Below are 22,301 nucleotides of genomic sequence, written 5' to 3'. Positions count from 1 at the left end.
ATTAAATATGTGTGTTATCCACGTATCTAGGGTAATAAAACCTTGAGTGTGAAAATTTGCAGAATCCAGAAGATTCAACAACAAAACCTAGGAGAGGTAGATGAACCAAAAGATGGTTCAGTTGGAAAGTAGATCAGAAAAACAAAGAACCATTAATCTTTTAAGTGAAATAAACTCTCCTAACAATTTTGATTGCATTAATATAAGATGATTGTCTACAATAATAAAAAACTAATAGCCTGCCCATGGGTTTTTATTATTGCCACATATACTAATATATATGTACTTGGTAAAGTCAAACTAGTTATTTAAAACTGTAAAGTTATTTATAAGTTTTGTTAGTCCTTCTTTAAGGTTCTATAACAGTGACAGGTCTTATAAACAGTGTGTATAACCATCAATAGAAAGATTGTAAGGTGAGACAAGTCCATAATGTCATATACTTTTATTAATAGAAAATATGAGTACTTTCTTTTCACAGTGTTAAATGGATCTTCAACTATACCGCGAATTTTGTCTCAGCCTCAGGACAACTGCCCTCATTTAACTTTCAGACACATTTTTGGAATTGTGGACTTTGAGTAGGGCCAAGTACTTTGTCTCTCTGTTTCATTTTGGCTAGTCTCTATTACTATGTCTTCAAGTTCACTATCCTTTTCTTCTGCAATGTCTAATCTGCCATCCAGTGTATTTTTCCTCTCCGATTTTGAGATTGTCCTCTCTAGAAGTTCAGTTGGGGCCTTTTTAAAAAATATCTTCCATATTGCTTCCACTTAAATATTCATTCTTTACTCTAGTTTCTTGCACATAGGGAATACAGTTAAAATAACTTCTAAGGGCCTTTTCTACTAATTCTGTCATCTGTGTCATTTGATCCATTCATTTTTCTCCTATTTATGGGTCAGATTTCTCTGCTTCTTTGCAGACTTGGTCATTTTTGATTGAATGCTAAAATTTTACCTTGTTGGGTACCAAAGACTTTTGTATTCCTCAAATATCTTTGAGTTTTGTTATTGGACATAGTTAAGATACCCGAAAATAGTTTGATTTTTTTCAGGTCTTGCTTTTAAGCTTTGTTGGATAGAACCAGGGCAGCATTTAGCCTAGGTTTAATTTTTTCCTCCTACTGAAGCAGGACCCTTCGTGGTACTCTGACAACTTGTAAATTATGAGGCTATCCACTCTGGCTGTTGGAAACAGGCACTCTTCTTGGCCCCTTTGAGTACTGGGCACTATTCCCTCTAATAGTTTCAGTGTTTTTTCTCCTGACTGTGGGTAGTTTCCTCATATGCATATGCTGGTCAATATTCACCTGATATGGACACCAAGGGGGGTGGGGGGGTGGGATGAGTTGGAAGATTGGGATTGACATGTATACTATGTATAAAATAGATAACTAATAACCTGCTATATAAAAACTAAATAAAATGAAATTTAAAAAAAATTCACCTGAGTAATTTATCTACAGATCTTCCAAGTTCTCTCAGTCTAGTGCTGTCTTTATCATGCCCTGTGACCCCTAAACACCTTAGGTTTCCCGCACTTCAACCTAGGGAGACCACTGGTCTCTTCCTGAGTTTCCCTTCCTGACCATGGTGAAAACCTTCTCCAGGTAGTAATCTGGGACAATCTTAGGGCTCACTTCACTTGTTTGCTTTCTCTCAAGGATCTCTGTCCTTTGTTGCCAGTTGTCCAGTATCTTAAAAGTTATTGTCTTATATTTATTGTCTATCTTTATTGTGCTTTACAAGCGGAATAATAAATCTGGTTCCTGCTACTCCATGTCAATCTGAGGCTGAGTCAAGGCCTATTTTAGTATTTATTTACTCATTTATGTAATATTCATTAGCCTGAAGAATTCAAGGTGCTGTTAGATAACGGCTAAATAAAGGATTTAACTTAATGTGCACACCTAACATAGGGAGTTAGGTGTGTGAAATCTGTGTTGAGAGAATGTGTTAGGAGGTGTTTTCATAGCACAATGCAAAAGTATTGTTGGCTGTTCCTTTCCAAACGTTTTATCCATTTTAAAATAAACTAAAAAGTTATGTGATTTAAATCCAGTTGTGAATTTGTGAGATTTCAAAATAATGGCTCTTTCTTCTCCTTATTCCCAATCTGATATTCTTAAAAGCAGCCACATTGTGTGGCGGGGGAGGAAGGGAAAGAGACTTGTGACAGGCATGAAATTTTAGCCATTGCACAAAATGATAGGGTTTAGAAGATGTAAATAGCGTGGTTTGGACAAATCCACCTACTTACTCCTATTTGTAAGAAGCCAGGTTTTAAAAATTGATCTTAAGTGATCATTTTGCTTTCACTAACCTCTGCAGCTACAATGGAAGAAGAGTTTAGATGTGCTGCATTTTTCATGATTTGACTTATAATGGTTCTGAGGTCACTGTGGTGGAATGATGTCAGATCCCCTCCCTCCCTCTCTCTCCCTCTCCCTCTCTCCCTCTCCCTCTCCCTCTCCCTCTCCCTCTCCCTCTCCCTCTCCCTCTCCCTCCCTCTCTCTCTCTCTCTCTCTCTCTCTCTCTCTCTCTCTCTCTCTCTCTCTCTCTCTCTCTCTCTCACAAACACACACACACATGAAAATAGAGACATCTTCCAGAGAATTTCCTGATGTACTGTTCTTTGGATGTGATGACATTTGTTTACACTGGAAGCTAGACACTGGATTCTTTTCTTTGGAGACTGTTTCAGAAACACATTTTCCACATTGGTTTTTCTCAATATGGCATGCATATGAACAACTTACATATTTAATGTTTGGGAGATTGATGAAGAATTCCTGATATGAAGTGCCCTTATCAATCTACTTTAAATATTTAATGTTGGGAAGACATCCTCTTTCCTCTCCACTGATTTTTGTTTTAATTCTTCTTGGCAAACCGTAACATAGAAATCAGATTAAAGACAGACTTTATAACCTTACCTCTCGTGCCATGTTTTGCATGTTTTTCTGTCAACTCAATACAGCCCCTATAGATTCTATTACATTTTCTTTACCAGTTGAATCAAGATTCTTACTGGAAACATGGCAAATGGTTTGTAGCCCCAAAGATATGGACTATATCTGTGTGGGGTTTCTAGAAAGCGATTTATATATATTCATTGAAAAATATATATATCAACATTTACTTTTACCTGTCCTTTTAATGTAGTACTTATAACTGCTGTCATCCTTGAGTACATCCAATTGCCAGGAACTCTGTTAGGTGCATTATTTACAGGAACTCTAGTCCTCACAACAGCCTGCAAGGTAGGTACTATTATCCCCTTGGGAGACATGAAGAAATTGGCTCAGAAATGCAAGTGAGTTGTGCAAGATCACATCTCTAGTAAGAAGCAGAACTGATGTCAGACTGAAGTTCTACTACCCTAAGAGATTAAGCAACATATCCCAGGCTTGTTCACAGTGATGAGTATACTTAGTAGATAAAATGTTAACTAAATACTTCTAAAATAAAATATTACTAAGAAACTTTTATTGAGTGCCAGATGTGTGCCAGATCCTGCTCTGGGGATGAAGGATTATAGAAATGAACAAAGCCTACTCTTCTGCCACGAGGAGGAACACAGGGAATGTCAAATACATCTTAAATTTAAGACAATTATAGCTGTCCAGAAGAAAAAATTAACAATATAATAAGTAAAACCATATTAATATTGATTTTTAATTAATTAATAATTTCTGAAACTTTAAATTCTTGCTAGGGAAACAGTTTGTGAGGGGAGCATATATTAGACCATTGATATGAAATGTTACTCTCATTATAACATTGTTCTTGTGGAAAAATAAGATTTGATTAACATCATTTCAACTTACAGGGACTTCCCAGGACTGCATCCAGCCCCAACTTGTCATCCTACCTGTCTTTGGATGAAATACATGTCTGCTTGTCTTCCTTTTAGCTGGCCTCTCAGACCAGCCTCATGAGAACTCTGCCTACAAGATATCTTGATCTGGATGCAATGGTTGACCTCAATGCAAATGAAATATGGAGTGTACTCAGGGCATGCAAACTGAGTTTCATATTTGCTTAAATCAAGCATGAAAGCAGCATTGGCCTCAGCTGACCTTTCTAGACTTCCCATTCTCAATCCTCTATACAGAACAACAAAGTACTAGCCAAGTTGACTCCTCTTTGCCCACCTACTCTTTCCCATCTCTAGGCTATTGGTTCATTGTCCTACCTCCCTGGGTTGCCTTCCCCTGTAATCTCTGCCTTTAAAATCCTTCTAACTCTTCAGGGTCCGTGTCCAATGTCCCTGTTCTTCATTTAGCCATTCATGATTATTCCAGCCATAAATACATTTTTACCTCCCATGGTTTATTCTTGTGCTACTTGTCACAGACTAAGAGGTGGGGCATTGCATTGGGATGCACCTAGTTCCAGTGCCAGCTCTGTATTTACAACCTGTGTGACCCTGGACAAGTTACTTAACCACTATAGCCCTCATCTATAAAGTGGGAGTCACACCACCTACCTCTGAGAATTGTTTTGTGATTAAGTGTGATAATGTATGCAAAAAGCTTAGCATAGGGTTATCTGTCACGTGGTATGTCTTCAGAACATGTTAGCAATTTTTGCATCTCTCCTCTCAGAATAAGTTCTGATGTCAAGTGTTTTGTCTTATTTTTTCTTTGTGAATTCCTCTCCAAAGCCTACCTTTAAAATGGCCTGTCATAGTGCTTGAATACAGCAAATATTCCGTAAATATTTCTTTGAGAAGGAACTAAATGTGATGTTTAAATTGCAGAATCCACAGCCTAAGGAGGGCTTTATGAAAAAAGTGACCTTAGGTTCTGGTTTGCCAAGGAAAGTCCCGGTATTAAGTATTAATAATGCTCCCTTTTGCTCTGATGTTTTGGATAATAAATCTTATGGGCACCCTATTTATGGAATATTTGCAGTTTTGAAATGTCCATGGTACTTTTCCGACTGTAGCGTTATTTATTTTTCATGTAGATATTTTGTCTCTTAAAGGAGATTGTAAGCTACTTGAGGACACAAACCATTTCATATCTCACTTCTCCAAAATGTACCGAGTGCATTGGGAGTTCTGACAGTGCAGTGGAACCAGGGCAAATCTACAAAGCAGTGACCCAGTTCGTGCTTCGGTTGTATTGGTATTGACCATGGTCTAAATGCTGCTTTTTAAATTAATGCGTAAGTAATGTGTAGATGTGTTAGGCTAAATGTAAGTGGAGAATGGTCATTCTAACCCATGATAACAGGACTGTCTACAAGACAGAATTTCTCGAGGGAAGGGATCATATCCATTTGTTTCCCCACTATAGACCTAGCACCAAGCACAGCACCTAAAGCATGATTATGTGCTCAATAAATATTTGTTGAATGAACGAATGATGAGGATCTTGGTGTCCCACGTATTGGTGTTTCATGAGTCTCTACCAGATTCCTTTTGGGTCCTTTGCAGATGGCAGGATATAATATATGTAGAGTCTGAAGAGCTCTGGTATGCCTAAACATGAGCTCAGAAAGCTTATGAGAGGATAAAGCTAGGTCAGGAGACACCTAGGCTTCTCAAACCTTCTCTGGAAACTGTTTCCAAGTAGAGTTTTTTCTTTTTTTTTTCTGAATAAGCCCCTTTTCTAGAAGAAAAGTGAAAGATTTATTTTTGAAAAAGTCTGCCTACTTGATAAGAGAGCAAATGAAGATCAAATGAAGGCAGGGCCCCTCTTCCTCCTGCTCTTCTCTTCCAACAAAAGAAAGAGCAAGTTCCATGGTGTACAAGGTTCCTGTATTAGGTGGAGGGGGATCTGGCTTCTTCCCGTTGTATTCTCTGAAGCTTGTTGAAATCTGAGAGAATGTGGAGGAGTTGGAGGGCTCCTTGGAAAGGAATGTTGGCATTAGTTGCTTCCCTTTCCCTCCTGGGGAGCACAGGCTGTGCCCTCTCTGTGAGGGCGGCCAGGAGAAGTGGCCCAGGGTCACGGGCCATGTTTACCTTGCTCCCCTGGTTATTTGTTTCCCCGAAGATGCCTGGTTGCCCATGGCAACCCATGGGATTACCCTTCTGCTTACAGTTACTTCCTCTACATTTTGCATATAGTTCATCTTGCAGGGTAGGTACCTCACAATCTAGCATTACACAAAGTGACATTCGATTAGTGCAGTGTTAAAGGATTCTGTTGAGTATGTGTTTCTTGGTTTTTTGTTTTCCTTTTTTCCGGTACGCGGGCCCCTCTCACTGTTGTGGCCTCTCCCGTTGCGGAGCACAGGCTCCAGACGCGCAGGCTCAGCGGCCATGGCTCACGGGCCCAGCCGTTCCGTGGCATGTGGGATCTTCCCGGACCGGGGCACGAACCCGTGTCCCCCGCATCGGCAGGCGGACTCTCAACCACTGCGGCACCAGGGAAGCCCCTGTGTTTCTTGTTTTTGTAGTTTGTTTATCTTCGGGGCATGGGCTGAAACCTTGGTGGTCACACCCTATGGAATCAAACGTAAAAGACTGATATTTCTCCATTCGTCTTTTTTAAGTCTATTCAAAATAACAATCTAGCACTTTTCCTATGGTGATTCATTCAGGCTTTCTCCAGGCTGAGGTGAAATGGCCTTCTATACATGCACATGTCCTTATTAGGGTGCCCTGTTTTCTTAAAAGAATGTCAGCTTTGCCCTTCTCCCATTGGCCATCTGTCTAAATTATCTCGGGCTGCTATAACAGAAATACCATAGACTGGTATAAACAACACACATTTATTTCTCATAGTTCTGGAGGCTGGAAGTCCAAGATCAGGGTGCCAGTGTAGTCAAGTTCTTGGTGAAGGCCATCTTCCTGGCTTACAGATGGCCATCTTCTCATTGTTAGGGAGAGAGGGGATGCAGACGCCCTTGTATCTCTCCTTCTAAGGGCATTAATCCCAGCATGAGAGCTACACCCCCATGACCAGTTAGCTTCCAAAGACTCCACCTCCTAATGCCATCCCATTGCGGGTTAGGATTTCAACGTATGGATTCTGGGGGGACACGCACAGTCCATTAAAGTGAAATTCACCTGAAATTCAAGTTCATTCTTCAGCTGGCTCTTGGACACTACACTCCCTTTTATCTTCACCATGACACTCCATTCATTTTCATTACCTGCCTGGCGCTAGAGTGACTACAATTGTGAACCCTGATATTCTAAAATTTATCCTGGTGTCAGGCTAGAACAGGAGAGAGTGAACCTATTGTTGTTGTACATACCTTCACAACAAAACTCCAACCGTTGTGGGACAGTCGATCTGGTTCAATACTGATGCAATTTTTTTCTAATAGTGAGCGAGGTTGGCCATGTGTAGTATTTATTTGTAATTATTCCCAATTCCTTTGAGCTCCTTCCCATGAAGGTGTGGTTGTTGAAGCTGTGAGCAAATTCTTCCAATTATAATTTATACATCTGGGTAAAAGTAAACTAGTATTGTGCTTCCATGAGCAGTTAATGTTTGAACCGGAGCTGCTGTACTGTATCATTGTCAGCTTGCTTGCAAGCTTCATAAAATAATTAAAGGAGATTATGAAAACAGGTGAAAATAGCTTTTGATATTCATGCTTAAGAGCTCCTTCAGCTTAGAAGTTGAAACGCTTGCCAGTTCAACAAAGGTTTATATGGAAATGAGAGAATTTGGTTCCTTTCCCAGTACTTCTTCTAGCCTCCCTTGCCTGAGGACTCAGGTGCATAAAGGGGCAACATTCCCACACACAGGGCACGCAGAAGAGGGGTTTCTACTCTGTGACTTGGGCACGTGTACTTGGCCTTGACTATAGAAAAAGAAGAATCACTTCATTGTTTTTCCTCCTCCTTTTGCTCCACTTCCTGATATTTGCTGCACACGTGTGAGGTGAAAATAACTACTGAGTCTACTTTCAGTGTAGAAGGCTATTTTCTCTTTGTGTTCGGAGTCAGTTTTACTTGTGTGTGTGTGTGTGTGTGTGTGTGTGTGTGTGTGTGTGTTTGTGTGTGTATGTGTAGTTGTTTTTGCCTCAGGGTTGGTTACAGCTGTGCAAGATACAGACAGCAGTTGTTTCCTAGTTAATCCTAACTCTTTGTGCCCACATAGTGTAGGTGAAGTCTTTTTTTACCCTCTTCTTCAACTAATTATATGCCTTGCCTATGCAACTGTAATTATTTCACCAGCATCAGTGAAACCTATGTCATTTCTCTTTTAAAATATAGTCAGAAAAATAGCAGAAATAAAGCTATTTTGAGAGCTTGTGTGGCGAAGCAAATTCCACTAACGTAAAGAGACCCTCTGGATTGGCATTACCCACACAGCCTGTCATCACCTGAAACTTCCCAGGGATGATGAAATACTGGCATATACACCTAGTTTCCTATTGGAGCTTAAACTTATACTTGATAGATTTCTTTTAGCAAAAACTAAATGCACTAGCAATTTTGACTTGGTCAAATGTAGACTTAAAAAGTCCTTTACATTCTACAAAGCTTTCTATGATGCCTTTAAAAGACCGTGCATTCATTCTTGCTGTTTTTAGTGACTTTACTTAAAGCAAAATATTTTAAATGTCTTTTTCATCTGTGCGTTTGGTCAACTTTTAAACTCAATTGTTTTTAAAACCAATTAGATATTAAAACATCAACATCAGAATTTTATGATGTGGCATCTAGCTGAGCTATGGAAACATGACAGGACTTTTCCTCTCAGTCTTATAAAAATGTAATATTCTGAAGTAAATTGCACAGCAAGTAGATTCTGTCATGTTCTATCTTTTCTTAATGTATCACTAGTAATACATTTTCTCTGTTTATGATTCTCTCTCTCTGTAATATTCCCTTATTATGGGTGATTCTTCTTTTTAGGAACTTTGGGCTTTGCTTATGATGCTTTTCTTCTTTCTCTAGGTAATACAGTTTTTTATCCTTAATACTGGGTTTGGATAGCAAACCACTAGCATTAGGAAAAGAAAAGCAAGCAGTGAATTACATCTAAATACTATATTTTAGATACAGTAGATTTTTCCCCTTCATTACTTCATGGCCAAGACTTGGGTGTACCGTTCATACATGAGGAAGCATACCTGAAGTTTCTAGTAAGAGCGTGGCAGGGAGAGGCTGGCTCTTCACCAAGCCTCTGTCCTGTTCTTCTGGGGTTCACAGTTAGACTGCATTTCTCAGCCCCTCCTGCAGTTAGATGAGCCATGTGACTGAGTTCTGGTGAATGGAATGAAGTAGGAAGTGCTGGGTGCCACATCCATGCCTGACTCATAAACCCTCCCATGGGTGACCCTCCATGTTTTCCCGCCTTTGCCAGCTTGAAGCAGATAATCATGGTGGCCTTGCAATCCTTGTTTCAGATGATGAGCTGTTAGACTGAAGGAGCTTAGGTTCTTGAATTGAGGGGAACCACCCATCTGTCAGGACACTCGTTTTAGAGGGCTGTGAACAAGTCGTTATGTGTTTTGGATGTTGTTTGGTACAGCACCCTGGAGTACTTTAACAAATACAGATAGAATTCCTGCCTCCAAGGGCCTCCCACTCTAGTCTGAGAGTTACATACATCAAAACTATCACACAGGGTGATGAACCGTTAGTAGATGTCTATCCTGTGGGGTCACAGAAGAGGATCTGGGGTACTTTCAGGGAGGCAGGACATATTCAGACTTAAAGATGAATAGGGATAAACCAGACATGTCACTAAATCCATGAAAGATCAAAATCCGGTTAGAAATTGAGTCATGACACAAAAGGCCCGGGATGGGGACATCTATAAAACTGTGACTGAAAATGGCCATGGAGTTAATATTCATATCTTCCAATGATTTTCATTTTATTATTATTTTCAAATGTATAGATTCATTTAGCTCTTAAAATAACTAAGGCAAGTAGCAGGGCAGGAATTATGGTGTCCATTTTATAGGTGGGAAAACCGAGGCCCACTGATTGGAAGTGATTTATCCGAGGATACATAAACAGGAGAGCTGAATTTGTGTGCTGAGAGGCACCGTGGCTGAGTGGAAATATTTGGGGTACTGGAGTAAAAGAGAATTCGCTTAAAATTCTGTGCCTGGTCTGTACTATCAGTGTGATCTTTGGCTTTATCTAACATTCTCAGCTGTAAAAGTATTAAGTTTCAGTATTATCATGAAAATTCAATGAATTTGGGTATTGTAAAGAGTACTGGTACTTGCTTTAATCTAGCATTCTTTTCCTGTTGTTTTAAGACCTCTTACCTACAGCTGTGCCTCTCTGTGCCTCTTGTTCCTGCTTTTTTGATACTGGCCACTGCTTAACCTCATTCATACTCAGTAAGGCCTGGGAAAGACCCTCTCTTTTCAGATCTGCGGAGCATCAGAACAGGGTGGCAGGACAGGCTGGGCCGCTGGACGAGCCATCCTGGCCCCCCTTCCCCGAGCAGGCTCTTAAGTGCACGGTGTTCTCCATGCCATGCACTGAGGGGGCTCCTGCCTTCCTCGGTCTGTTCAAAATGTAGGGGTTTCTACACAATGATCATTATGTAACCAGTCTCTGTCAAGCAAAGCCAGCATTTACCCATTAACACCAAGAAGCAGCAAAGGATAAAACGATGATGCCTCCAAAGCTATTGTCTGGTACCATTTGGATTGCCTGTCATTAGCAGGGAGAAACACTCCATATTAAACAAGGATATTTCCAGTTTCAGCAAAGAGGACCAGTTCTTTTAATTATTGCCATGGATATTAATACCTTCTATGCATTTTCAGGGATTCCTCCTCCTAAATCTTCCCAATTCTCCCTTCTTCTTCTTCTGCTTATCATCCCTCAAGATAGTAAAAGGAAGCCATTTCTAAAATGTTATCTTCTGGTTTTACACTTTAATCTCTTTCAACAACTTGAAATCTTTCTCATCAACTAGATATTCTAAGTAGAAAATTTTTCATGCATAAATTTACTCATGATGATCCGCCATGCATTTCTCGTTCCTAAGCATATTGGGCGTATATAAAAAGGAAGGCCAGATACTTTGAAACTTGAGGAGATTCACTTGGAATGGAAGCAAATTCCCATAAAGAAGCATAAATCAAATGAAGATGCCATCTGGCAGTTCGAGCCCTACCTTATTAAACTTGAATTCTGCACTTTACACAGAGGTGCTTAATAAGTGTTAACAGTGACTAATATCGTATCATGGATGTTAATTGAATGTTGATAAGTACCTAAAAATGGCAGTGATGGAGCCACACTGCAGTAGCTGAGCGCAGTGGTGCTGTCTCTCCCTCGGCTTAATGCCTCAGTGATTCGTGAGCTTTGAGATGGTTTTTTCACACCAGTCAAATGCAGACATTTTCAGGGTTTTTTTGCTGCCACCCAGCTGTACTGCAACCCAGGCACTGAGTCTGAGGTTAAGGGAAAATATGTGCTGCTTAATCTAATTTCTGGGGGAGTTCTTGGGCAGCAATAAGGTTTTAAACATACAGGGGTGTGGGTGTGGTGTGGAATAGACTAGCAGTTTGACCTGCATTTGAAGAGAATCCGTGGTTCATTGGTGTTAAGTGATCTGTGGATTTTCAAGTGTACAAGGTGAGTCAGGTGAATTCCAAACTAATCAGTGGTGCTGGGTCGCTGTCAGGGGTGTTTCACCCCTTGCCAGCCTGCACAGGTGCTGTTTGCTCCCACTAATTGGATCTTAGCCCAGAGATTTCTCTGCTTTCTGATGTGACTACTTTTTTCCTCCACCACCTGGAACTTTCATTACCGTTTCAGGTTGCATGATATAAGTTAGCTTACAAACCTGATTTGGGAACTTTAGTAATTTGGGGGGGGGGATTGCTTTTAGCATGTGCTAATTTTCCAAATAACTTGTCAACTTTGAAGCCAACTATTAATGACCAGAAATTCACTAATTTTTAGTCACTATTCTATAGGAGCAGAGGAAACAGTAAATAGCAATATGGACATCCAGTTTTTCCAAGAAAAGATGATCCCTGATTCTCTCTCCCTCCCCCTTTTCTTAGCGTTTTAACCTCTCAAGGAGGGATGGCTCTCCTGAAGTTGACAAGATACCTGTTGACATTTGCTTTTCAGGGATACTTAGATGTCCCTCTTGGGCTGCACTGGGGGGCCTGAATGGCTTTCTTGCTGACAAGCCAAGAAACGAGCTACATTTGATGGCTAGCCATTCTGCCATATGTATATATACATAAAAAAACAGAAATTCTTACAACATTGATATTCTACTTAACAAGTTTTACTTTACAAAATACAGTTTTTTAAAGTTTGCCTTTTGAATATTTTCATGCCTTAAGTTATACCTGCACTGAGACAATATATTCACATGTGGTTGGACACAGGCAAAATTAAATAACCATTTTCAACGAATTTGATACATTTGTTATTCATATAGCTCAAATAGTAAAAGTCAAGTACCTACTTTCGTAAATATAATGTTTGCCTATATTTACAGCTGCTGGAAATTTAACTCTGATAGTATATCAATAAGAATGCCAATACTTTATGGGTATTTTTAAGTGCCGGGTATCGTCCTGAGTGATTTACATGTGGTATCTCATCTAACACTCAACAACCTTCTCGCATAAGAACTATCATTAATCCCATTTTATAATGAAGAAGCAGCTGTTAGGAGCATTAGTAATTTAACCAAGGTCTCACAGCTGGTGGGTATGTTAGAGTTGAGACCCAGTTCTCTTCCAGAGTCCATGGACTTCATCATCCTGACACAGTCTTCGTGGGATCACCTGTGACCCTGAGCAGTCAGGAGCAGAATACTTTTTTATTTTGAGAGAGTGAGGCAGAAAATTGCAACCCAGGTGAAAGACTGTACACCTTTGCCTTGGTGTCAGGCCTTCTTCAAGGTCATGGAGGTAGATCTAGGAAGTGGGAGACACCAGCCCAGGTGTTTTAATCGTAGTATTTGTATAATGATGCCTTTGATAGCAAAGAACAGAGAACCTGACCCAAACTCTCGACAGCAAAAATGGAAACATTATTGGTTCATGATCCTCAACAGTCTCGGGGTAGTGTGCTTTCAGGCTAGGCTTGATCCAGAGACTTGTGAAGCCTTCAGGATCTGGTTTCTTCTGTTGGGATTTTTTGACTGTGTCTCCTCTGTGTTTCAGATTTGCCATTAGGCTCGCTGCCCTCATGGTAGTAGCAATGACAGACGAGATTCCTGACTTCCTCTCCTCACCACACAAATCAAAGGAAGAGACAATTTCTTGTGGCTTTTCAGGATGAAAATCTTTTATGTTTGACAGGCACTACCTGCTATTACCTAGAAGCTCAATTCATAATTACTTATAATACTCTTCTTGACATAATATCACCACCTTAGAAACAAAAGGGTAGGATTTATTTATTTATTTATTTATTTTGATTTTGGCCGTGTTGGGTCTTCGTTGCTGCGCGCGGGCTTTCTTTAGTTGCCGCGAGTGGGGGTTACTCTTTGTTGTGGTGCGTGGGCTTCTCATTGCGGTGGCTTCTCTTGTTGCGGAGCACGGACTCTAGGCACGCGGGCTTCAGTAGTTGCAGCACGTGGGCTCAGTAGTCGTGGCTCACAGACCTAGTTGCTCCACAGCATGTGGGATCTTCCTGGACCAGGGATCAAACCCACGTCCCCTGCATTGGCAGGTGGATTCTTAACCACCGTGCCACCAGGGAAGTCCAGGGAAGAATTTTTGAGGCACGTATGTGTACGTGGTATTTGGGCATACCAAACATATATGTACACAACGGGAAAACTGCTATTCCAGAAAAATAGCCCTTTGTTTACAATTTCGGATGACATTGTCTCCATCCCCTGTCTAAATGATTTGTGCCAATTTTCGCTTGAAGTCCTTATTGCTGTCTCCTTGAAGAAAGTATTTCAAATGTATTGCTTTTGATGAGTTACAAGTGTTTTCTTTGTTCCATGTAGGAAAGGGTTGTGAAACAACTTATAACTAAATATTTCAGTTCGATGTTTGGATTCACTTGTGTAGGTCAAGTTTAATTAATGCCTAATAAAAATAATAATACCAATTTCCCATCCAGAACTTCAAAGTATAACTATTTTACACTCTATCCTTATTTTGTATCTCATGGAAATTAAATCACATAGCAATATAGTCACTTGAAATTTTCTCTGAGATGTTTTTGTCAGAGAAAATAAGCTAACAAGAATATGAAAACCCTCCATTTATAGTAAACCCTTGGTGAGGAGGTACTATTTATAAATATTTTCCATATGATGTGCTTGTATGTTTTGGTTCTGAGTACTATGTCCGTATTATTCCTTTTCTCTTGCTTTTTTTCTTATGAGTAAGGAGTTCCACTCTCTGTGCCCCTTTCTCCATGAGGAGAAAATAAAGGAAGATCTATTTTATGAAACAAGTCATGGTAGCAGGGAATAAAATAAGGTTTTCCACAGGCTTATTTATCGCACTGTCTCTGCCCTCTTATTCACTCATCTTCAGGTTCTGAAAAATGGATTTTATTGTTAACAGATCTGAAGAGAAGGGACCATAATAGTCAAAAGGTCCATGGTCCAAATATAGAAAAACATTAAGGGTGAATATGCCACGTGTCTGCAAACGCAGAGCCCTGTCCTTTTTATGGACTACATATCACTAAGCAGATGTGAATATTTAAGGGTTTTCAAGGGTATCAGTGATTCCCTACAATTAAAAACACTAGTGATCCTAGTGTTTTTTCCATGTGTCCCCTCCCATTTACTAAATTGGAGGTTGATGCTTACTGTAGACTGTGCCAGGCACAGCTGAAATAATGCCGTTTTTAGCTTCTGGGGTGAAGATGTTGCAGGGCCTGCACTAAGACGAGCCGTGAACCTCCCTTCACTGACATGTCTTCCCACTGCAGCCCAGCAGGACTCACGTGTCTACAGCCTTTCCAGCCTTTCCAGGTCCTTGTCAATGGAATCTCACTGTTGGGTGGACGCTAAAGTGATTTCTCATTAATGCATAAAATGAATATAAGTTTATTGTTGGTAGATGTGTACAGAAGGTTTTGGCTGACCTTGCGTAACCACAGAATAGTCACATTATCATGTAGAAAGCTTTCTGATGGGCTACTGTGTGTTGACAGAACTTGGTCAGGGCCATCAGGGAAGTAGGAAGTATTAGTTAAGTCTCAGGCCTTTGAATTTCTTCTGTTTTTGTTTCTTCACCAACAAAACTGATTTGCCCGTGAGTATCAACAACAATAATATCTACTATTTGGTGACTTAAAATTTTCATGTCACCGACTTTCACATCCTCTCAATTTTTGACTCACCGAGTGGTAGAAAAATGGGGCTGGCATCTTTATTATTCCCATTTTGTATATGAGGAAATTTGAGCTTAGAGAAGGTGAGGGAACCACACCCAAGGTCAGTCCATGGCAGAGGGGATCTTAAACCTATGTCTCCTGCTCACGAATCCCATACATGCTTTCTTAAAACTGGTTTATAGGATCTTCTGTGGTCCACGGAAGTAGCCTTGGGCTAGGAGACAGGAGGCCAAGTCCCTACTCACTAATTTGACTGTGTAATCTTTGAGAGATTGCTTTGAGAATTGCTTAACCTTTCTAAGCCTCAATTTCCGCATGCTCTTCTCATAATATAAGGAAATTATGAGGATGTAATGATAAGCTGTGAAAAATAAAATAATGTACATACTCAAGCCATTATTAAAACATTTTCTTCTCTATATTGCTAGTTATCAATTAAAAGATATTATAATCTACTTGTACACCCATGTTAAAACCAGAGAGCAGATGCTGCAGTAAAATTAGTTCTGGCACCTAGTCCAAGGCCTTTAATGAAATCAGAGCAAGCTTGATAAATTAGACAATATGATAAAATAGTTAATTTTGTAATCTTCTTTGTGTTTTTATTTGCTTAGTTGTTTTTGCTTATTTTTCTCTACTTTTGTTTGTTTTGATGAGAATCTGTGCTAATGAAGAATTCTTAATACAATTTCTAAACAAATTATTTTCTCTTCAGTGATATATCAGGGAGAATGAAAGTGAGATTCCAAATAACATCAGTATATGTGGAGTCAATGAATAATGTGTGAATTAAGACCATTTGTAGGCCTGCAGGTTTTGGCAAACGGCTTTAAAGCTGAAACCAAAGCATATTTTTCAAATTTATTATAATTTTTTTCAGGATGAGTTATTGCTGGTTGCATTATTTAAATTGTGTTCCTCAATCATTTATATAAATGTGAAGAATATAGAAATCAAGCTAATATGCCCATATTGGATACTGGTCAATGTTGACTGAAACCCAAAATTATGAATCCAAACACACATTCTCCAGCATTTAGATTTATTTGAAAACAAAGAGCAAATTAAATAACATATGATTGGCTAATCAAATCCTCACTGAAAATGGCTTTTATATTCTAACTCATTGTTTAAAATTTTAGTAACATTTATGATAGACGATGCTTTTACCTTTAAAGTAGAGGTTGATTTGAGGCTTGAAATGCTTTCTCATCAAATGGATTCTAAACTTGTTAAAGTACATGTGTCCAAATCTGATTTTATACCCTATGGATGTTCAGCAAATAGAAAACATTCATCCAACCCTTTCAATACTCTGCACAGGATCTGCGTGTAGGATCTGCCAGTGTAAGTTATCTGCGTCCAAGAATATGTCAGATGCGTTTACCACGTCTGCTGCTGAGCCTTGACAGTAGCTGGAAATTTGACCATGTCTCAAAGATAATATAATTTGACCATATTATTTCCATATTCTTCATATGCAATTCCTTAGAGAAGGAAAAGTAATTAATGTTTTTCTTGAGTTGTGTTATATGTACCTTTTCTGTTGTATTTATGAAATCCTTTTTCTTCTTGGAATCAATACAGTTGAAGGCTGAATGAAAGAAAAATACTTGGGGAGTTTGCACATTACTTTTTATATACCTGGAACCAATTAGTTTTCCCAGTTGTGCTGCCCAAACACTACTGCAATATACAAATAGATTCAATTTTGGAAACAGTTCCCAGCTACATTTATTATGTCTTTGTAATATTCCTCATTACTGAGGTGTGTATGTGTATAAATTAGTAAGTGTGAGCAGGAGACAATAGAAAAGAAAGGTATGACTAGTATTTGAAGCTAGAAATGAGGTTAATGATCAGAATACATGCCAAAAGTCCTAGATACTTCCTAGAGAAAGGCCCCAAACTTAGATGTTTGCTTTGTAGCAGCCAACCTAAAAAGTGACACTAAATAGGCTTAAAATGTAGTCTGTAAAGTCAGTTTTCAGCAAAAATAAAATTCTTCCTAATACTGATACCAGATAAATTTCTCCCATCTGTCTTCACTTTAAATAGACAATTAAAACTTGTAAATTGCACAGCTCCTTTGTAATTGCTAAATAAACTGGAAGAGACACCTTGCTTTGTCCACAGAAGCAAGCAATGCATATTTTCATTACCATTGACTTGGAAACCAAAACGTGGCATAGAATCATCATCAATTTTCTTTGATAAATTATTGATTAAAACACTGAAACAAATCATCTCAATCACTAACAATACCATAAAAATGAATATTCAGGCCATCAATAAATATTTCCTTAATGTTAATAGAATGAAGCACAACATGCCTATTGCAATGTTCTGCTTTAGGTAGTAATATAGAATTATGAGATGCGATATCTGTAGTTATTGTATTCTTTTCCTCACAGGATTCCCCCTTAATCTTACTGTCTTTAAAAAATTAATCTATTGAGTACCTACTGTGACAGACATCCAGTTACAACAACCCTGATTGGGAGGAATTATTGTGTTCATTTTCTGAGGTAAGAAAGAAGGATCAAAAAGGTTAAATAAATTGTCCAAGGTTACACAGCTATAAAAGATATTAGAACTAGCACAGGGGTAGGAATTTCCTGAATCAAAATGCAGTATTCTTTTCATTGCACATTTTCTTCCTCATCACAGCAACGTTATGTACTTTTGTAAAATTGTGTTAAATTATTGTATTAGTCTGCTCAGTGTGCCATGACAAAATAGGACTGACTGGGTGGCTTAAACAACAAATTCATTTCTCACATTTTGTAGGCTTGAAGTCCAAGATCAAGGTGTCAGCAAGGTAGGTTTCATTCTGAGACCTTTTCTTGGCTTGCAGACGGCCACCATCTCGCTGTGCGTTCACACATGACCTCTCCCTTGTGTGTGTGCAGAGAGAAAAGCTGAGAGAAAGCTTTCTGATGTCTCTTCTTATAAAGGCACTTTAGTGTGGGAGGATATAAGCCCACTCTTAGATGACCTCATTTAATCTTAACTACTTCCTTAAAAGCCCCATCTTCAACTGTAGCCACACCGGGGACTAGGGCATCAGCACGTGAATTTGGGGGAGACATAAACATTCAGTCTCTAACAATTATCAATTAATGAGAAAATTTCCTTAAGGAAGTGCAACCGGGCATCCCTTCCTCCTTCCTGTGCCCCTTGTGCATGATGATCTCAACCTAGACTCAGGGTCTTCAGTTAGTACCAAGGCAGCTTGACTGAGTCATGGTCATCCAGTGCAGTTGCCTCACATTCTAGGTTGGCTCTGCACCCTGGTACCATTTGGAATTGGAGTGACCAAGGGCCCGGCAAAGTCTCTGAGAGCAGTTAGAACCCATGATAATAACAACGATAATATTTGCACAATCGTCACGTGCCAGACACTCTACTAATTGCCTTGGGTTCATTGAATTCAGCGGGTCTCACTGAATTCTCACAATTAAATGAGGTTGATAGGTGATATTTGATATTATTACTTCCCTTTGTGCTAAGATCTTCATGGTCATATATCTAGTAGATGCTTAATTCATGATTTATTTGAACCTAGACAGTCTGATTGCAGTACCTTAAATACTACCCCATTCTGCCCTTCTAGTGAGCAAGTAGACCAGCATCTTGATAGTCAGTGAGGTAAATGTACGCTAAGACTGCAAAAGTAAAAATATTCATGATCAACACCAAGTGATGACTTTTTATATCATGAGGGCCATTGATGTCAGCATTGCCTTACTCGTCTTGACCACCATTCAGGGCAAATACAAAAGTTTGTGGCTCTGGGGCTTCCCTGGTGGCGCAGTGGTTGGGAGTCCGCCTGCCGATGCAGGGGACACGGGTTTGTGCCCCTGTCCGGGAAGATCCCACGTGCCGCGGAGCGGCTGGGCCCGTGAGCCATGGCCGCTGAGCCTGCGCGTCTGGAGCCTGTGCTCCGCAACGGGAGAGGCCACAGCAGTGAGAGGCCCACGTACCGCAAAAAAAAAAAAAAAAAAAAAAAAGTTTGTGGCTATGTTGCCTCCATGTTTCAAGTTCTAATCCAGGAACAATCTTTTCCCCTGGTTTTCAGTGACCTTCACATTTACATATTTGACATAAGTATACATAGAATCAGCTCAGACCTCACAGGTCTTTAGCAATTAAAATGACCACTCCAATCAGTAAGGAGACAGGAAAGAAAGAGTGAGAAATTGGAGAGAACAAGTTAAATTAATATTTTATTGTTTACATCTTGGGTAAAGAGATTTAAGCCTAACTCTTAATTACTTACTTTAGTTACTGTGTTGAGATGAGATTCTTAACAAAAGGTAGAGTGATTGGATGTTTAAACTTATTATTTGGTTAAAAAAATATATATATATATTTAACTTTTTTCCTACCTAAACTTCTAAATAACAAATAACCTCTCTGCACCTTTCAACATTTGCAAAAAATTTCTCTTTGTGTTTGGTAGCTGAAAAAGTGCCAGAAATTCTAAAACTAACCCTTTTTGAGGTTTTGGGATGCTCAACTTTCATGAAGTCCACTTAGGTCAGTCACTTAGTCCTGAGGGGTTTCTGTGTCCTCAATTGTTGCACATGGTGGTGGACTTACCAAGATCCCACCTGTGTTCGATGTCTGAGGGTTTATGAAGCTCTTTTTCAGTCGTTAAACAAGAAGAGTGTTTTCTCAGGTGCTGGGCACACACACGTGGCATATTCACACTCATTCATTATTTCATTCATTTATTCATATTTATTTATTCATCCATTCACTCAACTGACAAATATCTACTGACTCCCAGCTCTGCTGGTCAGTGTCCTATATCCTGCGGCACATTCAAATGACTTTTTTAACCTTCAGTATATTTCATATGTGGTTGAATATATGTAGTTAATTCAATAAGGTAAGGAATCTGTATCCAGATATTAACTAACAGGTTGATCTGTTAAACTCTACAACATTTCTACAATCAGTATAGGTAAGTTTTCATGTTTATAGTAGAAGATCTCCACAGCTGTTCTTTTAAAGAAACAGTAAAAAAAAAAAAAAAAAAAAAAAGAGTATATAAAGTTTTTTTAAATTGTTTTAAATCTACTATTCATAGGTAGTGGCTTATATAGCATCATCTTCAGGGTTTTACTGAAAAATAAAAGATAAATTTATATATTTTATTATTTGATATATTTATGTTATTTAGATATATTTATCAACCTAGATAAGTTTTATGTATATTCTGGTGCAAAATATTCTTTTAAATAGCCTAATAAGAAATCGTGTTCTTCCTAAGACTGGTAAATGCATTAATTACTCGGGGGGGGGGGGGCGGGGAATAGCTGTTTAAACTCATCAAGCCCCTCAGCAAGCTCTAGCTCCCTCACACCCATCAGATGAGCAGCCTTCTACTTTTCTGAGCAGATTAAGTACATCTTAAGGGAAATTCTCAGTTTCTTTTCTCTCTATCGAAAAGGTCATCTTGCTTCATTATTCCTTCCTCTCCTCCAGTCTAAAACAGAAGTTTTCATTCTTTCTTCTGAAACTGATCCTTTAATTTATGCCTTTGAGTTCCCTTTTCTTTCCTACTTTTCCAAGAGTTTATTCCCTAATGATCTTATCACTTGTATCTTTTCCCCCTTAGCTTCAAGCCTTCTTGATCTTTTTTTAAAAAAAATAAATTTATTTTTATTTTTGGCTGCGTTGGGTCTTTGTGGCTGCCCGCGGGCTTTCTCTAGTTGCAGCGAGCGGGGGGCTACCGTTCGCTGTGGTGCGCAGGCTGCTCACTGCAGTGGCTTCTCTTGTTGCAGAACATGGGCTCTAGAGCACAGGCTCAGTAGTTGTGGCGCACGGGCTTTGTTGCTCCGTGGCATGTGGGATCTTCCCGGACCAGGGCTTGAACCCGTGTGCCCTGCATCGGCAGGTGGATTCTTCACAACTGCACCACCAGGGAAACCCCAAGCCTTCTTTATCTTAAAACAAACTTCATCTCAATCTTGATTCTTTTTCAGGTAACACATTTGTAGTTTGCCCAAGAAGGGATGGAAGGAGATGAGATATGTGTGAACTTTCTAAAGTGTCTGATTGTGGCAGTCTCTGATGGCAATCACTGTCTACCAAATGAAGTTCCCTTACCATCTGTCACCACCTTTCCTTCTCAGCCCTCACTCCCATTACCTCAATATGCCAAATGTTCTAGTCACACCGGCTCTTTCTTCAGCATCCCCTGCTCTTCTCTATTGCACAGTGATATGTTCATATTAAATGCTTTTCCTCTGCATCTCTACTTACCAAATCCTAGCATTCTTTTAAGACCAAAGAGAGTGCAGCATGCCCAGTCTCTTGTTTCTGTACTCCCATAATATCATTTTATGCCTCTGTAGCTTTTACAACTTGTTGTTTATATGGTTTTCTCACACACTAGACAGGAAGCTCTTTGAAAAAAGGATTTTTGTCTTATTTATCTTTGAATTCCACACGTGTACATTATTTTGAATTCATACTTGGTGTCATTGAAATTGACATAAATTATTAGATGGATAACTGAGACAATAACATCTAGATTCAAACTCAAAGTAATATGAAATTTGATTTCCAATAATATTTTATTTCATTATATTAGTATATATAAGCTTTGGAAGAAATATCATTTGATTGAGTGAATGAGCCAGTAGATGAAATTCTGGAACTGTCTGACAGAGTTTGCCTATTAGGATATTATAAACATGTGCTTGAAACTTGAGCGTTTTTCTAGCCTTAAACTTTGTAGGTGATGACATACTCCAAGATGAGGCTGAAAATATAAATGCCATCCAGAGTTTATCAAAGTGCCAGGGGAGTACCTGAATAACCATATAGCAGAGGTGATTATAATGCTTTTCTGGTTACTTCATTTGGATGAAGCATGGCTTCCATTTGAACCACTTATCTCTGTGGAGTCCTACCTGGTTGTTCAAACCCTTCTTGAGCATATGCTTTCTTAAACTCTGTTAATAACTGATATTCAGATTATTTGTTGTTTTCTAACTTTATGTCCATTTCTAAACACTTGAGGGTTGGTACTCTGTCGTTTATTTATTCTGTCG

At 39.2% G+C, this 22,301-nt stretch overlaps 1 protein-coding gene across 12 annotated transcripts in view; it reads left to right on the top strand.

The window, feature by feature from the left end:
* Positions 1 to 22,301, top strand: part of HIVEP2 (HIVEP zinc finger 2) — a 192,209-nt gene that overhangs the window by 130,610 nt on the left and 39,298 nt on the right. The window lies entirely within an intron of this gene.

Source organism: Kogia breviceps, chromosome 13 (assembly GCF_026419965.1).
Source record: "Kogia breviceps isolate mKogBre1 chromosome 13, mKogBre1 haplotype 1, whole genome shotgun sequence".
In the NCBI taxonomy this organism is placed as follows: Eukaryota; Metazoa; Chordata; class Mammalia; order Artiodactyla; family Physeteridae; genus Kogia; species Kogia breviceps.
This window is presented reverse-complemented; position numbering and strand designations above follow the sequence as displayed.